The following is a 10,648-nucleotide window of genomic DNA, read 5'->3' as shown; positions in this document are numbered from 1 at the left end:
GAAACACCTTTCCTTTGCACAAGAATGAATGGCAGTTTTTTCATCATTGTACCACCCCCTGCTTGCCACTACATTTAGACTATGAGACATGTCAACTGCCTGTCACAATTACAATAGACACAGCAAACCAGAATTTTCCCCAAATCCAAGGGGAACTTCCTGAACAAAGAGTAAATTTTATTGCACAGATTTTGGAGACCTCCAATTTGTAGAGCCATAATGAATGCATCCCACAGACAAATAGGTAGTTGTTAATTATCCCAGCAATTTCTTTTTTTAATGTGCTAACAACACAGCATGCTAAGCCTTCATATCCTACACTGTTACCTGATGATCTCATCACATTTGAAAAGATGGTAGTCTGGGAAGAAGGCATTATTATTGAAAGTATGCATGACAATAAGTTACATGATTATAATTCCTTATTTTCATGATTTAATAAAAAGAGAGTGTGGTATTTTGGAAACAAATGGGTTTGGCTACACCTTTACCGAACCAACTGAAGTAATTTACCTATAGTATCACTTGAAGATAAACATAATCTTTGTATTTTCCTTGACGGATTATCTGAAAGCTTGTATGTACTAATTTTGAGTCATGAAAGCACACTGTGGTTTAAAAGAAATTGTTGAAGGACAAGACCTATGACCTGAATAAGAACCCTCAATAAATTTAAAAGTAATTTATGCCTTAGCTAGATAGTTTTGAATAAAAATTGGATTCTGGAAATCTATTATAGTTAAGAAACTGTTATGGTTCCTTCATATTGAATAACAAACATTTGGATGATACTAGTATTACACCCCTAAATAAACAGAATAATGAAATACACCACTTTATTGTGGCAAGTGTTTGAAAAGTTGACTTTGTTTCCTTCATGATAAAACATTTTGAAAACACTGCCAGGTTACTGCTTTGACTTCATTTTAATGAAATGTGAAGTCATTTTCATTTTACCAGCAATAGTCATTCTTTTTTTTGTTTTTTTGTTTTTTTTTAAATCATGGGTATATGACTATAATGACTTCACTTTAATGGGTGTTACAGTCATTTGGTTTTCCCTTGTAATATTATTCTATTATAACGTAGATTTGCATAACTCATTGTGCTTCATGGTGTTTTCTGAATTTCTTACTTATGTTGCTAAAAAAGTTGAATACAATATATTTTCTTACAGGAGGAGGCATTAACTTTCATGAGAAATCACAATTGTTATCACATCATCTGTAAGTACTCTTAAAGCTACTACCTTCAGAGAACATTTAAATAAAACTCAAAGAACTGATTTCTTTTGAAGAAGGTGATTAGCATATAAATACAAAAGAATCATTTCAGAATAGGACACACAGAGTATGACACAGTAAGAGTTTACTAATAATTATAAAAATTGGGGATATCTGTTGTGCATGAAGCATTCTTTATTACACCTGTGTCATAATTATGTATGAAACATGCTTTCAGGGTAAGAACAGTAACATTATTTACCATCCCTTTGCCCTGATGTACATACCCTCCCTGTTACAACAGTGATCTTCAAACTAAACAGTAAATAAAACTCTTTGTGTTTGGAATTTTGCTTTCTCATGGGTAAATTTTTATGTCCTTCCAGATGTGAGAAAGTCTGAACTTATGATTTTATCTCAGCAGCACATTTGTGGTCATCAAAAGAAATAAATCTCAGACTGTTGGTAGCTTCTGTAGAGATGTCTTTTATCTTACACCTGTGACAATTACCCTGTGTTACTGAAGCTAACAAGAGTTAGGCCAGAGGTTAAAGGTCAGAGCACTGTCAAGAGGAAGTTATTCTTCAGTCCCCTAAAACTCTTATCATTTTCATCTAATGTGATATTTACCCGTCAGTCAGAGACTGTAGGCCATTGTCTTGGGCTAAGTGCTGCACTTACTGCCTCAAAGACAGCACATTTTATTATTTTTCTTATAATTACCATTTTCTATCATTAAAATTTCTTCTTCAAAATAAACATACTGAATAAACATTCTTATACTAAAATAAAAACAAGGAAAAATATTAAAAACAAGCTTCAAGTATTCATGTTTGTTTGATTGATTCAATGGTCATATGTGGTGAATTGAGTCAAAAAGTTTACCAAATGAATAATGAAATGAGCAGCATTAGAGAAATAACAAATGACAGAATCGTTCAATGATGTAACATGAGCCTAAATGAGTGTATGTCTACATGCAGGCAGGCTCATTCCCAATATTACAAACTAGCCGAATATCCAACTAACATGTTTCTAGAATATAATAAAGCATCATTTGAGAAATGTTCTCATATTGGACTTTGGTGGAGGTGATGTGTACACACACTAGGCTCTGCTTTTGCTATACCTGGATATAATGACATTCCATTTAGAATGGGATATAGTGAAAGGCTGTTATCCTAGAAGTAGGATATACAAATTGCAATTCCTTGTCATGAGATAACTTACAAAGAAAATCTGGTGTCAAAGAGTCTTCCTTTAAAAAAAAAAAAAAAAAAAAAAAAAACCCTACTAGAGATCTCAAAGCATTAAGAGTACTATGTGTGATTTAAGAGTCATAAGGTTAAAAGTGAGTAAGTTGGGTTGTTTAGGTCTTCTCTTCAGCAAGGATATACTCAATCACAAAGAAGCTTCATGCTACCCTCTGTCTCCAAAGAAAAGTAAAGTAAATCTCTAGCATTTTCTTATATCCCTTTCCTTCTGGTTAAGTCCCATTAGGATAACATAGTGGGATGGAAAGTTTTAGAGTGGAACACAGGGACCATGTACTTGAGCTTCACATTTGCCTTTGGCTAGTTGAGTAGCATGAGTCTTGCTTTCCTTAGCTGTCAAATCGGAATGAAAGCTCATTATTCTCAACTCTACAGATTTTAAAAGGTTTAACAGCATCTTTCTGCATCCTTGGTTACAGATAGAAACCTCTCCCCTGTGCTCCCTAAAAAGTTTTATCTTAATTCCTAATAAGAACATATATGTTCCACCTTCACAGCCTTGAAATTTTTGAGGACAGGAATGGTGTCTTCATTTTTTTCCCCAGGTACTTAGCAGAGTGTCTGTTAAATTACTGTAGGGTGACTATACATTTTGCTATTTGCCTACTTCTTTTAATGTTTAATTATTAATAAGCTCACTTCACTTTCAAAATTATCCCAGTTTGGACGGCAAATTATATAGTATTCATCATTTCCTTACTAGAAGTAGAAACTACTTATGTGACCAGTATTCTCAAGAGCAATCAATGTCCACTCAGTTCTCTTTTCTTTACCAAATAACTCCAATTCTTCTTTTTTACTGTCTGGTTGTTATAAAGTTTAGAGATTGTTTTAGTGAATAACTGAGGCATAGATATGGTCTGCTACATTTATTGTCATCCAGTATTTAAATACCCTGCTCCTAAGATAACTCCGGAGTTCCTAACAAGTTTAAGATCATAGGATTCTAATAAATATAGTCTTATCCTTTGATTGGTCTCCCAAATTATATCTAAAGGCCTCACCTTTTACTACTATTTTAGGTAACAAGCAGGTACCAGCTTAGGCACGCCAGCAAGCATAAATAAACGGTATATTCAAATAGGATTGGCCTTGTCTTGGGAAACATGAATTCTGTAGAGAAAACACATGTGAAAAGGTGGGGATGAGAAAATAGGTCCTGTTTTATGGTAATAACTGACATAATAAATGACATCATCAGATAGGAGGCACACAGCTCAAAAGTTGGCATCTGTGTCTGAGTATACAAATATATTAGAAACGTGACCATTTCTGATTCCAGAATGAGAAAACAATTTTGCTAAGAAGCCACATCCAAATTCAACCATCTTTTTGCCAGCCTTCACGTGTTCTTCACTTATTCAAACATTTTATATCCTGATATACCAAAAGCTCTGATTTAAAGCCTTAATATGAAAACAACACACAGAAACAGAGAATATGTAGTTTTGCAAAACAGAACTTTTAGCTTGTAAGTAACATTTTCAACCTATTTCCATGTGAAATATGGACATTAGTTGTAGGTTGTTTAAGAACCCAGACTACTGTTATTATCCCAGGTACTCAACATGTGACTCAGTCTGGCTTTTGAAATAATATGTAAGGAAATGTTCTCGGATAATATTCAGAGCAAACAATCTGATTTTGACCTCCAAACAGCTCGACCGCCTTCCATTTTACTTTGGTTCTATTGCCTTATCTTTTTTAAGTCCTATCCACGTAAAAATAAAGGAAAACATCAGAGGAAACTCAGAGATGAGTCATGAAATTCACTTCTAACCAGCCACCAGTTGAATCATCAAACCATGAAATTGCTCTTGATAGGCATATCACTGGCATAATTTACAGAGGTAAAAGACAGTGGTCCCAAAAACTTCAATAATTTCTAATCTTTAAAATAATACATCTTTAACCTATTTCACCTTGAAAATAATACCAGTTGAAAATAATACTAGTTGAAAGTAAATATGAGCACTGGGTTTTATATCCAAATAATGAATCATGGAACACTACCTCAAAAACTAATGATGTACTATATGGTGACTATCAACATAATAAAATAAAATAAAAATAAAAAGTAAACAAAAATAGATTAATATGACACTTACTAGATTTCTCAAGATTTTATATGTTCTTTTAGCATCTCTGTGGCAACCTGTAATCAAACTTGAATCAAGCTGTTTCCAAAAAAGAAAAAAGCTAACTAACCACAAAGGAAGAGGGGGGAAAAAAAAAAAAGTGTTTCTGTGCCTAAGTCACATACATTCAAGGAAAGAAAACCTGGAATATTTTCAAAACGTAAAGACCTGAATGATTTTTGTGAAAGCAAATATATCCTTTGCAATGATCCATAAAGAATGTTCTACTTCACCACACTAAAGATGTAATAAACCGTCTTCTCTCAATGCAAACGACTAAAATCCACCCCAAATAGCCTGAATTAAATACATGGAGAGCAGCCTCAAAATCAATTCAGCTGAGCATGGGGAGGCCTGACTGCAGCTGTTGTCCCAGCTGGAGGGAACAGAGCTGGGTTTAGACTAGCTCTAAGTTTGCTGATTCTGATGCTCTGGTTCTCTACACTATTAAGATGTTAGAGGTTCTGGTTCAAGACAGTAACTTGGGAAGCTCCCCACCTCCCCTCTTTCCATACACACACCAAATCTACAGATCTATATGAACAATTTTCTCCAGAAAAAAAAAAAATCTAGAACCTGGCAGAGGAACGTCTTCACATGGAGCAAACAGGAGGGAAACCACATCAAAGCAAGCAGGGAAGCCTGATGCAAAGCCTCGCTGTAAACCCCACCCACAGCACAGAGACCCACAAGGGGCAAGGATCGCAAAACCCTGAGCTGATTCCTGAGGACCCAGGCGCTAGTACCCCACAGCAGGCACCGCAACATTTTTTTTTAAAAAGGTTTTACTCATTTATTTGAGAGAGAGAGAGAGAGAGAGAGAGCGCGCGCGCGCACAAGCAGGCACGATGGGGGAGGGGCGGAAGGAGAAGGAGAGGGAGAAGCCGACTCCCCGCAGAGCCTGGAGCCCCTTGTGGGACTCTGTCCCAGGACACTGGGATCACGACCTGAGCCAAAGTCAAACACTTAACCGACTGAGCCCCCCGGGCGTCCACAGATACCTCAATTTTTAAGACCAGTACCTGAGAGAGGAGCCTCAAAACCTCTGGCTTTGAAGACTAACAGGGCTTGGGCCCCAGAGGCCCATGGTCCAAGGCGAGCTGAGGCGTGGCTCTTAAAGGGCCCACGCCCAGATTCACTGACCCCAGGCCTCAGGGCAGAAGCAGCCCTTTGAAAAGCACCCATTCTTTACGTGAAAGAGGCCCACTGGACTGAGGGGCAGGGGCCTGCTAGGAAATGCTCCAGAGAAGGAAGCTGATGGGCGCTATCTTTCTGATTTCACTCTGCCTTTCGAAAGGCAGAGGACACCATTTTAAAATTTTCTTTTATTTCTTTCCTTTTCCTATCTTTTTTTTTTTTTTTTTTTTTTTTGGTGGGTGCCATCTTTGCTTCCACCTCTGCCTGCTCCAGGTGTGAGTGCAATCTTGATGCTCTTCTGCGGCCACATTCTAGAGTTCTACGATGGGATGAGGATGGGAGGCTCTACACCGATCTGGTGACCCAGTTTTTGTGGCTGTCACCTAGTGAATACCCTGCTGTCACCTAGTGAATACCCCTTGATCACCTGGCTCTGGAGGTCAGGTGGCCTGCTTTCCTGGACCCCATGAGACTAACAATCAGATAGTACTTGGCAGACTACCATTCCCAGGACACTGCCTAGACCTCAGACTGAAATACATCTCAGTCTTCCTGAAAAAAAGACCTACTTGCTTGTCTAGGAGTTTAGGCCTGAGGGGCAGGCTTCTGATTTGGCATATAGAGGCCTACAGAAGTAATGGAGGCTAGTAGCATAGTCTTTGCACTCTTTCTCTGCCACACTCCAGATCACCAGTATCTTCCAGAAGGGAAGCTTAATACCTTATGCTTCCAGAAGGGAGCTTAATACCCTTGTCTGGTGCAGCTCCTGCTGCAAAACCTTTACATCCCTTGGCTCTAGTGACTGAGGGTCTCATGGGTTCCACAGGACTGTAATTAATGGAAAAAAGATCTTCAACAGCTACCACCCCCAGGGCACAGCAAGAGGAAAAGGCCCAGAGCTCAGTTTTTCTGTGAAAGAAAATGATTAGCTTATCATCATAGCTTCAGCCTGAATGACACAGGCCTATAAATAAACACATCTAAGGGCTGACTGTATTCCTTCCCAGAGACTACAGAGGTGGGCACCATCTTTGAACTCTGCCACGTTCCTGAGTGCATCTCTCAGGGGACCTCTAACATGTGTTTGGTGCCCCAGTTTTTATATCTGGTGTGCAGTATTCCCTTAACATTCATTCGATGTCTGCAAGATTCGTAGTGATATCCCCATTTCATTCCTGATATTGATCATTTGTGTTGCCTCTTTTTTCTTGTAAGATTTACTAGACCTACAGGCTAGAGGTTTCAATGTTATTAATCTTCACAAAGAACCACCTCTTTATTTCATGGATAGTTCCTCTACTGCTTTGCTTTCAATTTCCTCGATCCCTGTTCTTCACTACTCTCTTACTTCTGCTTGCTTTGTATTTCTTTGGCCTCCACTGATGGAATCTTTGGCTGGGAGGGTAGGGCTTCTTCATTACTGACACCGCAGGGGCTGGGGAAACAGTGGGAAGACACCACCCTATTTGGGAAGGGGACTGGTACCTCCTTATAGCTAGGTGATACTTTAAGTTCAGGTTCTCTAGGTGGTCTCTGCTGATATCATGGGACAGGGGTAGAGGTTGGGGGGTTGTTCATTACTCTCGGTGAGGGATGAAAGCTTTTGCTCTCTACTCACCCTTGTTTGATACTATCCCAGTGAGAGGTTTGAGGAGACTCATTCATGCCTTGAAAGGCTAGGATTCTAGGCTCTTCATCTGGCCTTTGCTGGTGTGAGTAGGGGATGGGCCATGTTTTGTTTGTTTGTTTGTTTCTGCAATGTTTTGGTAAAATACAGCAGTTATTTTCCAAAAGTTTTGTTTTGCTAGACTGCCCCTTTCCTGTCCTTTGGCCAGGGAGCAGGCTTTTTTGGAGCTTTCTGCGTCTGCACCGACTGGTGTTTCCCAGTTACCAACTTCTTCAGCTCTAAGTCAGAGGTGCGTGAAGCAAAAGGAAAACCTAGGGAACTCATTCTGGGGCCTGAATCCCTAAGTGGTGTACCTTTTTCTCTTCACTTTTCAGAACATCCTTATGTTTGTTTTATATCTAATTTCCAAGGTTTTTAGTTTTACGCAGGGAAGATTCTATCTAAATTTATCTTCCCAAACATAAAAGTCAATCTACATATTTTTTAAAAATTTATAGTAATTTTTATAATATATCATATATTATTTTGGTGATAGTCCATTCAGCATATAATATAAATTCTGTCTCAATGGAAAATGTAGACCAATTTACCTCGGGAGTAATTGGCTAAACAAAGATAAACCCATGTCGATAAAAATTGCCTTATAGTCATTTTTACGGTTCTGAAAGTTAATACACCAGTACACAGTCTCAGAACTAAACCACCGAATAAACAATGAAATGTTTTGAATCACTGGCTCCCAGAGATTAGGGAAAATAAAATTCTCTAAAGAATTTTAGGAGGTAAAATAGGGTTGCCAACATTTTTTATATTTTATCTCGAGACATATTTACTATTATTTAGTGAGATTTGGTTTATTTTATTAAGAAGACTACAATTACTTAATTGTTAAGTGACATCAAGAACAGTTTATATTGACTAAGCTGTTTAAAAAAGTAATTCCATGTATTATTTCCAGCTGGCAAAGCTCTGCCAAATACCTATACTAATGCCTCAGTGAGTTTAACTGCTTAAACCTAAAAAATACCTAACTGAAAGGAGAGTAATTATTTTGTATTTAAATATTACAAAGAGTTGTCAGATTTATAAACAAAAACAAAACAAAACATACAAAACACCACTTAAATTTGAATTTTGGATAAATAACAAACAATTTTTAGTCTAAGTATGCCCCACACAATATTTGGGACACACTTACACAAAACAATTATTTGTTGTTGTTTATCTGAAATTCAAATTTACCTGAGTGTCCTGTTTGGTTTTTTTTAAAGATTTTATTTATTTATTTGACAGACAGAGATCACAAGTAGGCAGAGAGGCAGGCAGAGGGGGTTGGGGGAAGCAGACTCCTTGCTGAGCAGAGAGCCCAATGCGGGGCTTGATCCCAGGGTCCTGGGAGGACCCTGGGATCATGACCTGAGCTGAAGGCAGAGGCTTAACCCACTGAGCCACCCAGGCGCCCCTGAATGTCCTATATTTTATCTGACAATCCTGTATTTTAAAATATTAAAAAAATATAAAGCTCATTATACAAGATCTAGATTTATATATTATATATATAAAATATGTGTTTTAACATAAAACATATGTTTTGTATATAAAATATCATATATAGTGTTTAAAAAGGCATCAAATATGTGTTATATTTTAGAAATTGCTTTTAGATTAATCATAAAAGTCAACACAAAAGCAAAAAATTATGGTCATCCAAAAAAAGACTAAAGCAGAATGAAAGCATATAGGTATAAAATAAATATACTTTATATTATTTTACCTTATTTTCTCTGTATGAAAGAGAGTAAAAAGAGTGTGAGAAAGGAAGAGAAAGGAAGGAAGGAAGGAATGGAAAAACTTGATTATTGAAGGAGTGGTAGAAAGTGGTAAAGAATCACCAAAAAAGTTGTTTTACATGGAAAAACACCCAGTATTAGTCCTTTTGCTAAGGCAAGAAATAATAATTCCTTTGAACCCCCAAACCAAAGAGTGCTGGAGCCAGAAGATCATAGGAGGAGCAGTGCTGGGCTGAGAGTTGATTATAGTTTAAGGGCCAAATACTTTTTCTTTTAACTTAGATATGACCTATTAATATGAAAACATCTTTAAGCATTAAGTATTCTGGCCTATAAGAAATTATTATTGTCATTATTGTCATTAATCATTATCTTTGGAAGAGAAAGTGTAAAATACGCATGAGGAAAGGCTTTCATTCAGTATTTTACGTTTGGAATATGGACAAATGAATCAATGGTTAGTAAAAATTTTTATTAGATCAAATGCCTTCTAACGTTTGACCTGAATTACTTTATTTTGCTTAAGGAGTCTCCTTCCCACACAAGGCCAACATATACCACTGGATTAAGTCAGTGACCTCCTACCTGGTAACCCAACTTCCGTTTTATCTACACTTAGCTACCATCTGCATGCCAGTGATAAGTTTTCTTCAGTAATCCTTTGCTCATTGTCAAAACCAAATGAAGACCAAATTCTCAGCACCTCAGTGTGATCCCAACCAACAATCCAGCTTTCGCTCTGGCTCCTCAAGGGCAACCCAGGAGGCAATCCAATTGAAATTACAGTGGACCCTTGAACAACACAGGCTTGAACTGCACAGGTCCACTTATATGAGGGTTTCTTACAGTACTGTAAATTTACTTTCACTCCCTCATGATTTTCTTAATAACATGTTCTTTTCCCTGGTTTCTTTTAATGTAAGAATACAGCCATATGACACATATAATATAAGAAATATGTGTTAATCAACTGTTTATGTTGTTTTTATGTTGTATTTATGATGTTATTGTATTTATGTATTTATATTGTATTTATTATTATTATTATTATTATTTATTATTTATTATTATTATTATTTGTTGTATTTATGATGTTCCATCAACAGCAAGCTATTGGTAGTTTTAGGAGAGTCCAAAGTTATATGTAAATTTTCGACTACACAGGGTGTCAGCGCATCTAATTCCCGAGTTGTTTAGGGCCAGCTGTAGTCATTATCTTCCGAAGCCCTTAACTTTCCTATCTCTCTGTTTTTGTTCTTGATATTCTCCTCACTTGCACCTTCCTCCCCAGATTCCACTTTTTCCTTATAGAAATCCTCATTTTCTTTTAATGGCATAATTTAAATTCCTCTCTTGATTTGTCACTGCTTAATTACTTATTTGGTCCTCCCAGGAGACAATATACCTTTTGATTTGCTCACTCATTTTGGGTTATAATTTTAATAGTATCTCAGACTCT

The 10,648-nt window shown here is 37.0% G+C and overlaps 1 long non-coding RNA gene across 1 annotated transcript in view; it reads right to left on the bottom strand.

The window, feature by feature from the left end:
* LOC309866468 overlaps positions 1 to 5,726 on the bottom strand; it is a 16,459-nt gene extending 10,733 nt beyond the window's left edge. The window contains exons 1-2 of the long non-coding RNA XR_014312701.1: positions 5,658 to 5,726; positions 3,502 to 3,610 (exon numbers count right to left, since the gene is read on the bottom strand). This is a non-coding gene — a long non-coding RNA (uncharacterized lncRNA). The remainder of the gene's footprint in view (positions 1 to 3,501; positions 3,611 to 5,657) is intronic.
* Positions 5,727 to 10,648: the final 4,922 nt, after the last annotated feature.

This window comes from Mustela nivalis (genome assembly GCF_964662115.1).
Source record: "Mustela nivalis genome assembly, chromosome: 6".
Taxonomy (NCBI): Eukaryota; Metazoa; Chordata; class Mammalia; order Carnivora; family Mustelidae; genus Mustela; species Mustela nivalis.
This window is presented reverse-complemented; position numbering and strand designations above follow the sequence as displayed.